A 19,218-nucleotide genomic window follows, 5' to 3' on the forward strand; every position below is an offset into this window, starting at 1 on the left:
CGCTGACTGCGATGGTGTGATTTTCGTTAAGATTCTATGACTTTTAGGGGGTGTTTCCCCCTATTTTCCAAAATAAGGCAAATTTTCTGAGGCTCGTAACTTTTGATGACAAAGACTAAATTTGATGAAACATATATACTGAAAATCAGCATAAAAATCCAATTCTTTTGATGCATCAATTAGTATCACAATTTCGTTTTTTAGAGTTTCGTTTTACTATTGAGCCGGGTCGCTCTTTACTTCAGTTCGTTACCACGAACTGTTTGATAAGAAGCGTGCAAACTTAAATATAAATAATTGGCAAAATCGAAGAAATATTAAATTCAATGACGGATTCTTGCGAAACAAGAAAAAAAAGAATGCAGTTTCAAGAATAAAGCAAGAGTTAAGCATGTATCTTTGAATAGCCAAGTAAAGATGTCATATGGGTTTGAATGGAGAAGATTTTGTTTCTTTGTTTTTGATTTTATTACTAGTCTGATTCAAGTGCTTGTGAAGTAAACATTAAGCGAAACATATTTCTTTTATTTCGTAAGTTATAAATTTTGATTTTAAGGTTAAGGTCTATAACAAGTCAGAAATATAGGAGAGAAACAGGAAACATACCATTAGCATCTCTATTATATACTATTTTCCAATCCGTCGAGAGGGGTTTGAGGCAGGGAAGAGAGCAACGAACCCCTCCAGTCTCTGTTCCCCCAATCCAAGTTCCCCCCAGCTGAAATTTAGTTTTTTCCAAAAATCTTGTCAAAACTAAAATAAGCATGCATAATTCAAGCATCCAGGGAAACCGGCCAGTTTTCTTTCATATATATTTACCTTTGGGGTACTATTAGGCTCATTTTTCATTTTGCACTGTCATTTCCACTAGATTTGGAAAAATTGGCTCCAACTTCCCTCCTTCCAGGATTGTGAAGAAATTACATTATTGGAGGCGGGGGTTTACGTATTCATTTGGCCAGGTTCCCTGGTTCTATTCTTTTCCTTAACTTATTTCCTTAACTTTTTGCTCAAGTATTTTCTTCCTTCTCCTCATCTTTATTCGTCACCAGTCTTAAAGAATTTATTGCGCTCTTATTTATTTTCATTTACAGTTCTGTCGGAGAACAATTCAATCCCAGAAAAAATTCAACAAGGCTTTAAAAATAATTAAATTTGTTTTAGGAATTAAATTTGCAAGAATGAGAAACTTTGCTTAATTTGAGAAAAACGGGCACATACCCCTCTAAAAGGGGAGTGATACTTTTTTTTATCAGACTACATGAATAGTCCTCGGCACTCGTACGCGGCAGGCTTATCCCAAGAATATCAAAGATACCAATTTTTCCGGAAAAATATGGAGCCGTTATATATATATATATATACATATATATATATATATATATATATATATATATATATATATATATATATATATATATATATATATTTGAAAGACATACCGCCGAACTCTTGTTTCCTTTAACTTTTCAGGTGGTGGGACAAAAATTTATTTTTCTTCCAAAGATTTATCTAGCCCTGTTTTATTGATTTTCAAAGATTCAAAGATATGGTAGGCATTGATGACCTTATCCATGTCTAAATCCAAAGCCCAATCATCATCGCTATCATTTTCAGTTTATTTGGATTGTTTTACCTCGGCTTGTGTTTCATCATAATGAAAAATACATAGCCGAACCTTTTTTTTTTTTTTTTTTTTTTTTTTTTTTTTTTTTTTTTTTTTTTTTTTTTTTTTTTTTTTTTTTTTTAAACAAAAGGTATGGTCGGCATTGATGAGCTTATCCATATCCCATTCCCAAACCCAATCATCATCGCTATAATTTTCAATTATGAAATGTTTTGATTCTCACTGTCCAAGCTGGTTTTCATTGCCTTGCTCACATGCTCGGCACCACATGTCTTCTAACCCCGTATTTCTTTGCTATTCATTTTCATTTTTGACATGCCGCCTCGTGTTTTCCTAACTGCATGTGTATTTGTTCTTGATGTTTCTTGCCCCATGTTTTTTTCTTTAGCTATTCAGAGATTATCTATTTTTAGTAACTTTGCATGCGTTATATATAACCACTCCAAAGGGGAAATTGAGGAAATTTATGCTCTTAAAATGTATATAAATATAACATGACTCATATTTTTCTTTTTTACAAAATTTAGGTTCACAAAATTTTCTCAAACTCATGACTTATTTAGATTTTTTTTTTTCAGGACAGAAAATCTCAGGGTTGTAATTTCTCCCCCCCCCCAAAAAAAAAAATAATAGAGCTGTTTCTGAGAAAATAAGTAAAAATAAACAAGTTTAAAACTACACAATTATTGTTAGTTCAAAGAGAGTAGATACTGTATAGATGGATTTATAGTGTTTTTATAGGACTATATAATACTTGGCTCATTGAAATGAAATGGCTCATTTTTGTGCCATTGTTAAAAAAAAAATTATCCATTTTGCTTATGTTTCTTAGGATTTTAAAACTACCCTTGCAATATTGAGAGGACGACATTATTCCGTGGAATAAAAAATTTCCAAGTTAGCCTAAGCCATTTAGCCATTAGGCATATTGAAATGAAATGGCTCATTTTTGTGCCATTGTTCAAAAATAAAAAGATTCATCCATTTTGCTTATGTTTCTTAGGATTTTGAAACTGCTTTGCACTATTGAGAGGATGACATTGTTCCGTGGAATAATTCACTTCCAAGTTAGCCTAAGCCATTTAGCCATTAGGCATATTGAAATGAAATGGCTCATTTTTGTGCAATTGTTCGAAAAAAAAACTTTATCCATTTTACTTTTGTTTCTTAGGATTTAAAAACTACTTTGCACTATTGTGAGAACGACATCGTTCCTTGGAATAAAAAACTTCCAAGTTAGCCTAAGCCGTTTAGCCATTAGAGAAATGAGCCATTCCATGATATGGCTCAATTTTCAGTTTGTACTGTCATTTTCACTTGATCTGGGAAAACTGGCTCCAACTTTCATTTTAGACATAAATTATTCTTTTTTTCTTCATTATTTATTGTATTTATTAGTCTATTGTTTAGTAGTTGCTCTTTTTATATAACAGGAAACAAAATTATAGACTTCTTTGGAAATCAATCAGGGAATTTTTAACAGATTTATTCAAAACAAATAGATCAACAATGCACCAATACAAAAAGAAAATCAAAATTAATGTTCACGATACATATTTTCAAGATACAGTTAAAATCGTGACTTTAAAAACTTTTTTTTGTGTCTCCTCTTCTAAGCTAAAGCCAGTCATTAGAAAAATTCCAAATAAAGCTTTACCACAACAAAGAGTATCAAAGAGTATCAAAGTAACAAGTAACAAAGTATCAAGTAACAGAGTATCAAGTAATCAAGAGTATCAGAGATACAAGAGTAATCAAGAGTAAGAGTATCAGAGTATCAAGTAACAAAGAGTATCAAAGAGTATCAAAAAGTTCGTGGTAAAGAATTGTAGTAAGGAGCGACCCGGCTCAATTGTAAAGGAAAGTCTAAAAAACATAATTTTCTTGCTAATAGATGCATCAAAAGAATTGGATTTTTATGCGGATTTTAAGTATATATGTTTCGTCAAATTTAGTCTTACCTATCAAAAGATACAAGCCTGAGAAAATTTAGTTTATTTTAGAAAATGGGAGGAAACACCCCCTAAAATTCATAGGATCTTAAATTACACCATTGTGTTCAGCGTAACTTAAAAACTTTTAATTTTTTACTTACGTTTTCATTAGTTAAAAAATATACTTAACTTGCGAACAAACTTACGTATTAAATTTCTATATTAGTATGTTTTTATTGCATATATAAAGGGGTTCACCCCCTCGTCAATACCTCGCTCTTTACAATAAAGCTTAAATTTTTTCCCAATTCCTTAAGAATGACCCCTGAATCACAAAAGCCGTAGAATAAATAGTTGAAATTACTAAAAATACTTTAGTATAAAGAGTGAGAAATTACGAGGAGGTGAACCCCTCATATACGTAATAATTTCTGTTCGTCTTAAGTTTTAATGCTGCTCCTTACTTTCAGTCGAAAAAACTTTTCATATTTATTTTTTCATTGTTTATTTAAATAATGCTAGAGAATCCTGGGCTCCCTTCATTGAAATTCTCTTCCCCCGTGACAAATTCTTTCATGGAAAGATCCACCCATGTACCTCCCTTAATTTCTCCCCCTTTCCCCCAAACCAAAAAAATCCCCCTGAAAACGTCTGTAAACTTCCCAATAACCATTACTATATGTAAACACTGGTCAAAGTTTATAACATGCAGCCCCTCCTACGAAGACCGTGGGAGAAACATTCGTCCCCAAAGACATAGTCATTAGGCTTTTCAACTATCGTGAGTAAAATGGCTAGTTCAGAATTTGGATCTGGTGACATTGGGGAAACAATGAGTGTGGGAGGGGGCCTAGTGCCCTCCAATTTGTTGGTCTCTTAAAAAACGGCACTAGAACTTTTAATCCCCATTAAAATAAGCCCTCTTCCAAGACTCTAGGACCACTGGGTCGATACGATCAACCCTGGAAAAAAAACAAAAAAACAAATAAACACGAACCCGTGATCGGTTTTCTGGCACAAAATACGAATATCCAAATTTTTGTGGATAGGAGCTTGAAACTTCTACAGTGGGGTTCTCTGATACGCCTGAATGCGATGGCGCGATTTTCGTTAAGATTCTTTGACTTTTAGGGGGGTGTTCCCCTATTTTCTAAAGTATGGCAGATTTTCTCAGGCTCCTAACTTTTGATGGGTGAGACTACCATGAAACTTATGTATTTAAATCAACATTTAAATATGATTATTTTGATATAACTATTGATATCAAAATTCCATTTTTTAGAGTTTTGGTTACTATTGAGCTGGGTCGCTCCTTACTATAGTTTGTTACTATAGATTCAGCGTATCAGAGAACCTTATTGTAGAAGTTTCAAGCTCCTATCTACAAAAATGTGGAATTTCGCATTTTTCGCCAGAAGACAAATCACGAATGCGTGTTTTTTTTTTTTTTTTTTTTTTTTTTTTTTTTTTTTTTTTTTTTTTTTTTTTTTTTCAGGGGTGATCGTATCGACCCAGTGGTCCAAGAATGTCGCGGGAGGGCTCATTCTAATGGAAATTAAAAGTTCTAGTGCCCTTTTTAAGTGACGATAAAATTGGAGGGCACCTAGGCCCCCTCCTACGCTCATTTTTTCCCAAAGTCACCGGATAAAAATTCTGAGATAGCCATTTTATTCACCATAGTCAAAAAACTTAATAACTATGTCTTTGGGGATGACTTACTACCCCGCAGTCCCCATGGGAGGGGTTGCGAGTTACAAACTTTGACCTGTGTTCACGTATAGTAATGGTTACTGGGAAGTGTACGGACGCTTTCAGGGAGATTTTTTTGGGAGGGAGAGTTCAGGTGCGGGGGGGTACGTGGGAGGATTTTTCCATGGAAAAACTTCTCATGGGGGAAGAGACTTTAATGAAGGGGGCGCAGTATTTTTTTTGCATTATTTAAAAAAACAATGAAAAAAATAAATATGAGAAGTTTTTTCTACTGAAAGTGAGGAGCAGCATTAAAACTTAAAACGAGCGGAAATTATTGCGCATTTGAGGGGTTTACCTCCTCGTAATACATCGCTCTTTACGCTAAAGTATTTTTAGTAACTTTAACTATTTATTCTACGGCCTTTGTGATTCCAAGGTCATTCTTAAGGAATTGGGACATAATTTAAGCTATAGTGTAAAGAGCGAGGTATCGACGAGGGGTGAACTCCCTCATATACGCAATAAAAATATACGAATATAGAAGTTCGTTACGTAAGTTAATTCGTAAATTACGTATATTTTTTACTAATGAAAATGTTCGTAAAACAATTAAAAGTTCTAGTTGCCTTTTTAAGTAATCAAAAAATTGGACGGCAACTAGCCTTCCTCCCTCTCTCCTTTTTTCTCAAAATCTTCCGATTAAAACTATGAGAAAGCCATTTATCCAAAAAGAAAATTAATATACAAATTTCGCTTTAATTATTTATGTGCGGAGAGCCAAGATCAAAACATGCATGAATTAAAAAACGTCCAGAAATTTATTAAAAAATAAGTTTTTTTAAATGAAAGTAAGGAGCGACATTAAAACTTAAAACGAACAGAAATCACTCCGTATATGAAAGGGGCTTTTCCTCCTCAACGCCCCGCTCTTTACGCTAAAGTTTTTTCTTTTTTTAAAAAGTAGAGCTAAGAGAAAGAGTCAAACTTTAGCGGATACAGGACAATTCAGCGGACAATTATAATTTGCCACTTAGTGCCTCACCAAAGCCTCTTACTACGCAAACATGCGGGTAAAACTGAAGAGATTTCCTTCCATGTATTTTAATAACATTTATATTTCTTCACGAAAATGAAGAAATATAAACGAAAAATAGATCCATGTATTAGTTGTGCCGGCACAAACCGCAAAGACAGTCACAATCAATATTACCATGCTAGGGATTTCCTTCCTATAATAGGGATTTTGTGGTCGCTTAGGGGCATTTTTGTAGGGATTTGGGAATTTTTAGGGATTTTTACAAGTCTTCTGGATTTTTTAAGGAATGTTTATTTTTTGTTTATAAATCTACTGATTTTTCACGATGATTTTTCACCTTTCAACAATGCCGGATAAAACAGCTATTTAAAAAATTTGGTTTGGAAGAGTTTTAGGCAATGTTAGGCTTTAGGAGTGGGGGTCTGTTTACCTCCATTCCCTTTTGACTCTTAAAATGGACACTAACACTTCAGACTTTTATTCAAAAGGACCCCATCCGATCCAAAGTTTATACCACCACCCGTTCCGTATTAACCTCATTTGCCCCTTGGCATAACTTTCAACCCTTGCCTATGTGCTATGGGGGAACTGTGTCAACCCTCAAGACATTATTATAAGATTTTTGGACTATTGATAATAAACTGACTGTCTCACAATTTCATTTGGATGCATTTCAGAAAAATAAATATAAGGTTGCCGGAAGAAGGGGGGTTGTTTGTCTCCATCATGTTTGACTCTTAAAAGGGAACTAGAAATATATATTTACAATCAAATGAACCTCTTCAAAAATATATACGACCACCCCTTCCATAAGATTCTGGGAAATTTTTTCCACCTAGTTATATGATCTTTGGATTATTTTTGAACAAATGGTTATATACCCTCGGGCATAACCTGTAACCCTTGGACTGAGGCCAGTGTGTTTAACTGGGGGGGCGGGGTTGTAATCCTCAAAAACATAATTTCTAAACCTTTCAACTATGCTGAACAAAATGGCTTTTTCAAAATTTTGAATAGATGTGTTTTAGGAATTGAGGGACAGGGAGGGGGGTTTAAATAACATTCAATCAATTTTTAAGATTATAAAGGACATTTACTTTTTCAATGTCCAATCGAATGAGCCTTTTTCCAATTTTTTACGATAAAAACAACCATCTTAAAATTAGGCCCTAAAAGTTACGCCCTCGGGACATATCCTACAGCCGTTGCGCTGAGGCCTGTATGGCGGTGGCTTATCCTCAATGACATGATTTTTTTTTCTTTTTCAAGTATGCTTACCAAAATGGTTATCGCAAAATTTTGATTAGAAGTGTTTTAGGAATTGATAGTCGTGGAGGGGAGATAATTACCCTCCAATCACTTTTGATTATTATAAAGGGCACTAATACTCTCAATTTTTAGTCAAACGTACCTTTTTCAAGTTTCTACAACAGCAAATAACCTTTTAAAATTTCTACTTGATGCATTTTGATAAAGTGCAAGGTCCGAGGGGGGGGAGGGGCTTTCCACCCTCTGATCACTTTGAATCTTATAAAGGGCGCTACGATTTCTGATTACCAGTCCATAGAGCACTCTTCGAAGATTTTACGACCACGCCTTCCATAGAAACCTTGTGTGCCTCCAGGGTGTAAATTACAACTCTTGCCTTGAGGGCTTAAGGGTGGGGGCTCTATTATCCTCAAAGACATAATTCCAGAATCTTTCAACTACATTGAACAAAATGGATATTTCAAAATTTTTATTGAATGTGTTCGGGGGAATGGTGGGCATTTGAGTGGGTTTAGTTGACCTCCAATCACTTTCGACTACTAAAAGGCACGCAAGCCTGTTTAACTTCCAATCGAATGAGCCCTTTTCGAAGTTTCTGCAACAACTCACTCGATACAAAGTGCCCAAGCTTTAAAAAAAAAATTATATCCACATTACTCTTTACTTAGGGACTGCTATTGCGCTGCTTATGATTTCCCCTCAATAGTGTAAATGGAGTAGTTACCTGAGCAGTAGCGATAGGTGTAGTAGCATTGGTAGCATGCAAATATTGCCTTTTTGGTTATATCCCTTATCATTTCCTGAATTTTCCAAATTATTATACTCAGTTATTCCTGTGTTGCATCTTTTTGACAATCCTTATAAACATAACATGTCTTGATCTAGTTCAAAACTCCCCTAAACGTCCTTCGTTTTCTTGAATAGTAAAGTTCAAACATTAATACCTTTGCCAATAACAAATACTATGTGTAAACAATAAACGATTTGCCTACCTTACAGGCCTTGTCCTGAGGACTTTGGGAAGGTTGACATCCCCAAAGACATAATTAAAAAGACATAATAGACATAAGTCTGAACAAAATACATCTATTAAAATTTCGATTGGATAGGTTTTAGGGGAATGATAGGCTTGAGGGGTTGATTGCCCTCCATTCACCTTTGACACTTAAAAAGGCCACTAAAACTGACGACTTCCAATCAAATAAGCTCTATATGATCCAAAGCTTTTACGACCACCCGTTCCACCAAAACCGTATATGCCCCAGGACATAACTTACAACCCTTGTCCATGGGCTCTGGGGTATTGTTTTCACCCTAAAGACATTAATACATGATTTTTGGACTATTGGTAACGAAATGGCTATCTCACAATGTCAATATTTATAGTTTTGTGAAAAGAGGATATCAGGAAGGGAGGGTTAATTCCTTTCAATCATATATGACTCTTAAAAGGGGACTAGAACTTTACATTTCCAATCAAATGAGCCTCTTTTAAAGTTCACATGACCACCCATCCAGAAAAAACTTATATGTACCTAGGAAATAACTTACAGCCCTTACCCTTGGACTTTGGGGAATTCTGTCAATCCCAAAGACCTTATTGCATGAACTTTGAACCATTTTTAAACAATTGGCTATCTTAAGATTTCTGTCAGATGCATTTGTGTAAAATGCTTTGTGGGAGGTGGCTTCCCTCAGATCACTTAGACTCATAAAGAGGAAACTAGAACATCTGATTTCAAATAAAATCAGCTCATGCCTGAGTTCTTACGTCCAACCTTTCCATAAGAATACTATATGCCTTTAGATTGTTTTTTTTTTTAACCAATGCACTAGAGATAGCCGTTTTGTTCAGCGTAGTTGAAAGGTCTGGAAATTATCTACTTGAGAATGACCTTACCCCCATATCTTTCAGCGCAAGGGTTGTAAGTTATGCCCCGATAACTTACTAAAATAATGAAATAAAAAAAATAGTTTGCACCCAAATCGCTCTTTACTTAGGCAGCGCTATTCCGCTGCCAATGGCACATTTTTTTTTATCGGTTGTTTATATTTCAAATGCATGTTTAAACTTGAAAAGCCGACTCCTAAGATACTATGAGCATATTTCGAGCCATTGCGCTTTCCATGCATTATATTACTATGCTATGCATTATATTACTTTCGGTTCGCTTTTTCAAGTAATTCTTTCTCTTTCAGAAACACATCAGTTCAAAGAAAATCGAAAGCATATATGTTCTGTATGCGATAAGTCTTATATAAGTAGGAAATGTCTCAACTCTCATCTGAACAGCGTATACCATATGCAAATGATTCGTAAAAATAACGGTGAGTTGCATTTATATAACAATGGGAACAATTTATATGACAATGATAGTCCATATCTTCGAATTGTCACCAAACCCGCCAGGAAACTCAACAGCCTAAATTTCGTCTTGATTGGCTTAAGGCTGATAAGCAACTATTTGCTCTGGCGACAGAAGAAATTCTTAATAAAATCCGTATTCCCTTTAATCTCCTCCAAAAACCGAAAGATCTCTCTAAAGAAGAAGTCCGACTTTGTCTCAATATTTATTGTACTGAAGTTTGTCACGCTCTCCTTCATGCTAAGAGGTTAGCGGTACCTAAAGTAAAAGTTCGTAAAGGGATTGTGACAAAAACTCCCGAAAATCATTCGCTGGTAGGCACTTGTCATCGAGCGAAATTCTGGTTTTCGGTATGGAAAGACTGTGGGCGCCCAAGATCTGGTATCATTAATAGCATCAGACTGACTACGAAGCGTGGGTTCTCGAAGGAGCTCTCTCTCCACCGCAAATCTCTCGTTGATAGCTATTCCGCCCGTGCAAAACAGGATCGAAGTTTTCTTTTCAAGTCTGTATATATGGCAAAGCCTACCCCTCTGTTGTCGCCGTCTGAAATCCCTGTCGAGGACTGGTATTCTTATTATGCGAGTGAATTTGCTGCTCCTAACCCCCAGCTAGAAGAAATGCACGAGAGAGAATTGGATGAGTTCCTTGATAAGCTTCCGCACGGTGATTTCGTTGTCAGTTTAGAGTCGGTTATTCAAGCAATTCGTCGGTTGAAAAATAAGTCTTCTTGCGGAGTTGACCGTGTTAGCACTATCCATATTAAACATGGTGGTCCGGTTCTCGCTTTACATCTTTCGCTTTTTATGCAGATTATCTTCACGCAAGGTGTTGTTCCCTCCTCTTTCTGCGTAGGGGATCTTACCCCCATTCCGAAGAAAGGGAAAAATTACATCAAATGCTCGTCTTTCCGCCCCATTACAGTCGCCACATCTTTATGTAAACTATTCGAGCTTCTATTCATTAATGAACTGGAAACTAAATGCTACACTCCGCCACGTCCATTCGGATTTAAGCGCTGCACTGGTTGTGCCGATGCCTTGACGGCTGTAGTGAGTGTGCTACTCGATGCGAATTTTTCTGGAGAGAGCATAGCCTTAGGTAGTCATGACATCAGCCGTGCATTCGATTCACTCATAGACGCTGCGATGTTATTAAAAGCTTCACAACGAGGTCTGAATCCCTGCATAGTTCGATCCCTACGTGATATGTACTCAAGGCTGTCTATTCGCCTAAAGCTTTTTGGAGATTAAGGAGCTTTTTGGAGATTATTATATAAAAAATATGTGTTATACGAATATAATTTGCCACTTAGTGCCTCACCAAAGCCTCTTACTACGCAAACATGCGGGTAAAACTGAAGAGATTCCCTTCCACCCCTGATCTTCAAGAAATCTTTACCTCTTTGATTTTCCTTCCATGTATTTTAATAACATTTATATTTCTTCACGAAAATGAAGAAATATAAACGAAAAATATATCCATGTATTAGTTGCGCCGGCACAAACCGCAAAGACAGTCACAATCAATATTACCATGCTAGGGATTTCCTTCCTATAATAGGGATTTTTTGATCGCTTAGGGCATTTTTGTAGGGATTTGGGAATTTTTAGGGATTTTTACAAGTCTTCTGGATTTTTTAAGGAATGTTTATTTTTTGTTTATAAATCTACTGATTTTTCACGATGTAGAAAAACAAATTCAATCAAACAAACCATACAGGTGCTAATAAAAAAAAAGGAAAATAGTGGCCCATTGCACCTCACAATATTTGCCAAATCGGTGTTTATGGAAATATACCGCCTATGAAACTTCCAAATTCGCACTACATCAGATATAGACCTCAGAGCGTTATCATCAAGAGGATATGCGAACCTAGCCAATTGCAAAATTACAAAATGTTCTACACTTTCTATTTTACAACATTTGCTCAGGTCAATTTTTATTCATATTTAAGGTTTTTTTACTCTCTAAAATCTGCCAGTTCCAAATTAGATTTTCTTCTGTTAAAACGTTTGAAAGTGGATTGCATACGAATACACTAAATCAGAAACGGAGTCAATGAAAAAAAGAAGGTAGGTATACAGTATACAGGTATGTAGGTATACAGTTAAATATGATTTTCTGAATGAAAAAATATTGAAAAAGGAAAAAGGACTTGGTGCTATTCATAATAAGATTTGTAATAGAAGTATATAGATTAAATCAATTATAGTTTGATGACTGACATCGTTAGGGAGTAAAAGGAGGGGTATCTCCTCTGGGAACTGTTTATTGGTTTTAGTTTTTACTTCTAATATAGCAATCGATACTAGAATAATTCGCCAAATTCTATTGTTTATTATTGAAATGTTTAGTAAGTAGAAATAACTACCTATTCTATGGAGGTTTCAAGCTCTTGTCTGCAAAAAATGTCAAATTTGTATTTTTTGCCACAAAAAAATCACGGATATACATTTTTTCCCCAGGGATGGTCGTATCGAACCAATTGTTTAAAGCATCAGGAGAGGGCTCGTTTTACGAGCCCTCTCGAAATTAAAATTTCTACTCTTCTTTCTTATCGGACCAAAAGAACCGGAGGGCAACAAACTTGGGTTCGATCAAAATTTCGAGATAGTCATTTGTTCAGCAAGGTTGAAAGGTTCCAAAACTATACGGAAAAATAAACGGTATCAAACCTATTCTGCTTTTCTACAGTTGTCAGTTTTTTTTTAGCAGTACTAGAAGACAAAGATTCTCTTTGTAAAAACAAAATTTTGATACTAATAGATACATAAAAAGAGTTGAACTATTATGCTGATTTCAAATATATAAGTTTCATCAAATTTAGTCTTACCAATCAAAAGATGCGAGCCTGAGAAAATTTGCCTTATTTTTTAAAATAGGGGGAAACACCCTCTAAATAGGTGGATCCAACCTCATAGTATCTTAAAAAAAAGTCTCACCATCGCATTCAGCATATAGGAGAACCCCACTTTGGAAGTTTCAAGCTCCTATCTACAAAAATGTGGAACTTTGTATTTTTTGCCAGAAGACCAATCACGTGTGCGCGTTTATTTATTTATTTTTTTCCAGGGGTGATCGTAACGACCCAATAGTCATAAAATACTGCGAGAGGGGTCATTCTAACGGAAATTAAAAGTTCTAGTACTCTTTTTAAGCGACAAAAACCTCTTTTTCTACTAGTTCTAGTTTTAGTACTCTTTTTAAGGCACTTAGTCCCCCTCCCACGCTCATTTTTTTCCGAAGTCACCAGATCAAAATTCTGAGGTAGTCATTTTATTCAGAATAATCGAAAAACTTAATAACTGTGTCTTTGGGGACGACTTAGTCCACCACAGTCCCCGTGGGAGGGGCTGCAAGTTACAAATTCTGACCAGCGTTCACATATAGTAATGGTTATTGGAAAATGTACAGATGTTTTCAATGGTATTATTTTTGGTTGGGGGCGAGTGGTTACGTAGGAAAATCTTTCCGAGGAGGAATTTGTCATGAGGAAAGAAAATTTCCATGTAGGGGCGGAGGATTTTCAAGCTTAATTAAAAAAAAAACAATGAAAATATAAATATGGAAAAGTTTTCTCAAGTAAAAGTAAGGAGCAGCATTAAAACTTAATGCTGTTTTGAGCTAAATTGTGGCTCAAAACATGGTTAGCTTACAACCACCCCCCTAAGGGCTATTAAACAAAAATGAGGTTAATTACCCCTAAGGGTTATTAAACAAATAAAGCCATACACAATTTTGAAAAAAACGATATACACTATGTTGAAAAAATTTGCCTCAAAATCGTTTGGACCCCTCCCAAAAGGTAGGGCCCTGTATACAAGGTATTTGGATATAAACCTTATTCAAAAGGGAACAATTGATTTGGGGAGATAATTTTTTTCTTATTATTATTGTTAGCCTTTATTTATTTATATTCTGGTATTAAAGGGTAATTATGTGAGAGTATTTTGGTCCTTCTTTATTTTTTGCTTTTTAAATAAATAGGTTGAGAATCAAATCACTCCCTAGATCTCCCTAAATTTCTAAAAATGTCTTTTTTTGGGTAGTGTCATTGAAGTTTGCCTTTTTTAAATTTCACCGAAAAATCGGAAAAAAGCTAATGTAGTCCCCCCCCCCCCTCACGAAGATACTGAAAAATATGTTTTCCACCCTTCCCTAAGTTTTTTGTTATTAAACAAAGAACAAAGCTGGATTTTAAACTTTATCTCCGAAGAGCTAGGTGCCGATATAATGACCGGTATAATGGTGCCGAATTTCCCAAGACTCCTCGCCACTGAAAAAACTGATTACTGTCGAGAAGTTTGGTAGATGACCTATGGCCGATCAAATTCCGAATGTATCATGGATCAGTTATTATTGTAATAGATACGATACAGCGATATATCCCGTTCATTCTCGTTTTCCCACTCTTTGTTCTAATCTTTTTCCTAAGAAAATCATTGAAGATCATGTACCTCCTGTTTGTATTGACCGTGTCAAAAGAAGTGAGGAGAGGCTTAAATTGAAATCTTATGATATCGACAGCATCAGTTCTTTTCACCTCAATACCGAATCAGAAGAATTAGTTTATCCCTTGTAGCTATTTTTCCAGATGTGTTTATTCTCGTCTTTAGTCCCTGATCCTTTTTTATTGGGTAACATTTCGTCAATTATGAAGCGTGGTAAGGATCCAACTCTTTGCGCTTCGTATAGGTATATTACCGTTGCTTGTACTTTAGGTAAAGTATTTGAATATGTTTTGCTCCCTGATCTCCTGTCTAAAGTAGATTATATGTCTAATCAGTTTGTCTAAGACCGTATATAGGATGGCAACGTGCTCATTGTACTTTAGCTTCGCCATTACTTGAAGCGCATCAAAATGGTAATGAGGTTCATTTTTGGACACTCAAAATTTAGCAAGATCTGAATAGAACTTTCCTAGTTCTGTTGAAAAAGTTTTAAAATTCTTCTAAGAAGATCATGGATAACTTATGTGCAAATTTGCTCCTTTCATATGAATGCTTAATTATATTTTTGACAATAGGATGGTTATTTTGCTGGTCTTATCCCTTTGGTTGAAAGCTTTCTGATTGCCACGGAAATCGAAACTGAAACCCATCAAAGACTTCATAATTACCTGAGGAGAGTTGCAGACTGTTTTTACAGACTGCTGTTGACTGCTGTGTTGATTGCAGACTGCTGTTGACTGCTGTGGAGAGTTGCAAACTGCTGCTGCATGGCTTCGGAGCTTTATTCGAAGTCTAGTAAACTAAGTGGGGATCCTATAGTAGTTATAAAGCTCTGCAACTCTTTGAAACCAATACAAGCTCAAGCTTCTATTTAGAATGGATGTTATAATCCAACTTGGTGTTAATGTGTTTATTATATGAACTCTTCGTTTTTGGTATGCTAATTCATATGTTCGACTCAAGTTGGGTGACACTAATGTTAGAAATATTTCTATCCGTTCTAGTCTTAGACAAGGAATAATCCTATCTCACTCTCTTTTTAATTCTTCTCTTTATTCTCTTTTGCCACGTATTAATTCATCATGTTTTTTAGGCCTAACAAATATTTTGTATATTGTATTTGCAGGCGATTAACTTTCAATTAGCTGTACTAAATCTAGCCTAATTAAGTCGACCCAGCTTGTTTCTAAGTCTTTGGACGAAATCGGCCTCAAACTTAATGTTTAAAATTATGGATATTTAGTTTTTAATGCTAAACATCAATGTAGTTATCTTGCTTGTGATTCTTTTCAGTTAAACTTGTTTCTTTGATTCGGTGGCTTGGTATTAGTATTTGTTCATCTTTATCGGCTTTTCGATCCTTGTACTTGGTGATAGCTGCTACTAAGGAGCTGGCTTCATCTACAAGTTTCAACCTCACTCAGTACAATATGGAGTCTTTCATAATTTTTTTTCATGAAAAAAGATCAGTGGTGAATTTTTTTTGCGTTTATAGTTCTGTTTTTTTTTTTTTTATAAAAACTATCACAATTTTGGCAAAAACTTTCAAATCCCACTCCTGAGAATGGATTTTTCTGTTCTTTCTATTCTGATTTTTTTTAAATACAATTTTTTGTTTCATTTCATTTTGTTTCGAATCACATTTAAGGAAGAAAAATATGCATTGTTGGTTCAATTTTATGTTTGTTGTATATGTATGTATGTTTAGCATACACATTAGATAATTGTTTCTAACTTAAAAATTTTGCTTTAGAAAAGAAGCTCCCAGAAAGAGGTTATTTGTTAATGTATCTATCATGGATCTGAGACGAAAATATTTCATGCAAGATGGGACGTCCAAAACCCTTCGACTCGAGAAACCCCTGTTAGATACAATGCTACATCCCTTTCAGTACCGTAAGTATTGACAGTACAACTTTCCAAAGAAACCTGCTTTCCAAGCCCTTTGGTTTCTTAGTGCTATTTAAAATCGTCAAAATCTGTTAATTGTACTTACAATTAAGTAATAAGACAGTTTTAAAAAAAACTTTAAGTGATTCACAACCTTCTATACAAGTTTGGTCAATTAAATAGAGCGATTTCCCCTCTTTTCTCTAGCAATTTTAGGGGAGATTGTGGTGTGAATAGGGGAGAAAGGGATAATCAAGAAGAACATTTTCGACTTCTCTATGGATATTTTTGAGCTAACAGTTGGAGATCGCTTTTAAAAAGCAGACATTTGTCTAAAAGAGACAATTGAAAACCATAAACTATAGTTGCAGTTACTTGTTACAGCTGCAACAGCAGTAATCGCAGCAGTGGCCCTTAAAGTTTCATGTTAAAAACCTTTGCCATTCATGAAATATTATATAATAGTACCTTTATTACCCGGGGTGCAAAACAACTATTTTGATTTTGTTCAGAATCCCCCTCGAAATTTCTGATAGTATCTACTTAACATCCTTAGCTTTTTGTATCAGTCTCCATTCCCCTATGATTTACCAAATATTCCCCATTTTTCTGTGAAAAATCCAGTTTCCAAGCAATGTACAACTTGTATAATTTACAAGCCCACCCCAATTGGCTGTCGAGAGAACGACAACCCTAGAAGAATAGCTACTAAGCCTTTTGATTGCTTTTAACAAGACAGTTTTTTTTTCAAAATTTCCATCAATGTTGGGAATCGGGTATTTAAATATAAGCAAGAAGAAGAAACTTCCTGCCCTCCGGTCACTTTTGAACTTTCTTCTGAACTGAATATACCCTGAGCATTTAAACTCAGTATGCTCAGCTGTCTTTAAGATATTGCTGATACACTGTTTTGACAACCAGCCTGAACATAGCGTTTATATTTCTTAGTAATATATTTTAACGGCAAAAAAGCAGCAAAAAAAAAACAAGTCAATAACACGATCACAAGTTCCCCACAAAGGCTAAATGGCTTATCACTTTTGACCCTTAAACTGGCAGTAGAACTTTGAATTTTCGATTTTAGAGAGCCTCTCCCCCATGAGATTTCTATGAGCATCCCTTCCATATGAAGTAACACGGGCAAGAAATAAGTCACTGATGTATATATAATGTGTACAGTCTGTGATCTCTATTCAGTGACATTTACAGCTATAGCTAACATAAGCATAGGTTCAAGTTAATTACGCATGTAAATGTTAAAATAAAATATGTAAATGAACAATTATTAAAGACTGCAACTTTTTTCTTTCATGACCATTAGAAATGGGTTTTTAAAGCACATAATAGCAGTTGAGCAGTTGAGTAGTTACTCTATTTAGAACTCTTTATTTTACAAGGTTGTCATTTACTTTCTATTTACTTTTAGGTCTACATCCCTCAGTCTATTGACTGCTTATATCATGTGATTTGAGTTATAGATGGCGCTACTTAAACACAATCACAGGACATAACAGTATAGACTGCTTTGGACTTCAACCAGGAAATTCTTCACAGATGTATTCAAAACAAACAGATTAAAAATGCTCCATTGCAAAAGGAAAATCAAGCTTAATGTTCACTTCACAAGCACATGAGTCAGTACTATCTATGTTTTCAAGATACAATTAAAATTGTGAAATCTGTAGCTTTTTGTCTGTCTACTCTTCTATACTAAAGCTAGTCATTAGTAAAAGTCCAAATACAGAGTTTACCACGACACAAAGTGTGTATTTCTGCAGAAAACTCAGTCTGATCCTCTCTCTCTCGGAATGTTTATACCTACAAGCTAATATCTTGGGTTTTGCAAGATGAAGTGTTGTTAGAAACATTTTTAAGGGTTGGGTAAGTTTTTCTATTTTTTGGGTCAAAATTTAGCATGAAATTCACTTTAATTTCCTTTTTTGTTGAAAGAGAGAACAAACATCATTTTTAACTCCACTACCTGTGCCCATTGTTAGTTGGTTTTAAAAATGACTGACTTTATTCAGTCAGAAACAAAACTATGAAAAATATACACAGTCAAAATCAGTGAGTCACCTTTCTCTCGAGAGGTCAAATCAGTCCAAAGTTTCATACACCTCTATATTTTCTAAAAAGGTTTAATTAGCAAAGCAAAGACGTATTATTGTTGAAATTGATGTAGGATGTGTGAAATTTAGATTGAAAGAAACTTACATTGCTGAAATTAAAAAGTCAAGATTATTAAAACTAAAGCAACAACAAAATCCACGAATATTTAATAATTTTTTCTGCTAACAGAGAACTTTATATTAACTGAACTATTTGACTGAAATATAATTGAAATATTTAAACCAAATATACAATTTTAATTATTAAATACGGCTGACTACAACCGTCATTTCTAACGTAAGATAAAAACTGGATGAGTTTATAAAATGAAACTGCCAATGGCTAAGTTTAATAATCTGGCAAATGTGTAAACAAGTAAAACAAAATTAATTTAACGATTCTTTAGATTTAGCTATGACTGTTAGAAGCTATGACTGTCTCAGTTTCTATTGGGACTAAATTACGTTTGGAAATAATGGCATTAAGAAAACAATTTCATTTTGTTCTTTAAAAAGGTGGTTATCTTTTTTTTATAGCACTTGGTATTAACCAAGTGACATATAGCGATCGCAAATTCTGTCGGTCTGTTCCAGTTTTGCTACTCTAGGCACTTCCAGGTAAGCTAGGACGATGAAATTTGGTAGGCCTATCAGAGACCGGACCAGATTAAATTAGAAATATTTGTTTTCCCGTTTTGACCATCTGGGGTTAGTGGGGTGCCGGTTAATTCGGAACAAATAGAAAAAATGAAGTATTTTAACTTACGAATGGATGATGGGATCTTAATGAAGTTCGATGTTTGGAAGGATATCGAGTCTCAGAGCTTTTATCTTAAATCCCG

At 34.9% G+C, this 19,218-nt stretch overlaps 1 long non-coding RNA gene across 1 annotated transcript; it reads left to right on the forward strand.

The window, feature by feature from the left end:
* Positions 1-406: 406 nt before the first annotated feature.
* On the forward strand, positions 407-17,952 carry LOC136036635 (uncharacterized). Its single transcript, XR_010619764.1, has 4 exons — positions 407-531; positions 9,758-9,886; positions 16,132-16,274; positions 17,695-17,952. It is a non-coding gene; the product is annotated as an uncharacterized LOC136036635 (long non-coding RNA).
* Positions 17,953-19,218: the final 1,266 nt, after the last annotated feature.

This window comes from Artemia franciscana, chromosome 15, assembly GCF_032884065.1.
Source record: "Artemia franciscana chromosome 15, ASM3288406v1, whole genome shotgun sequence".
Taxonomy (NCBI): domain Eukaryota; kingdom Metazoa; phylum Arthropoda; class Branchiopoda; order Anostraca; family Artemiidae; genus Artemia; species Artemia franciscana.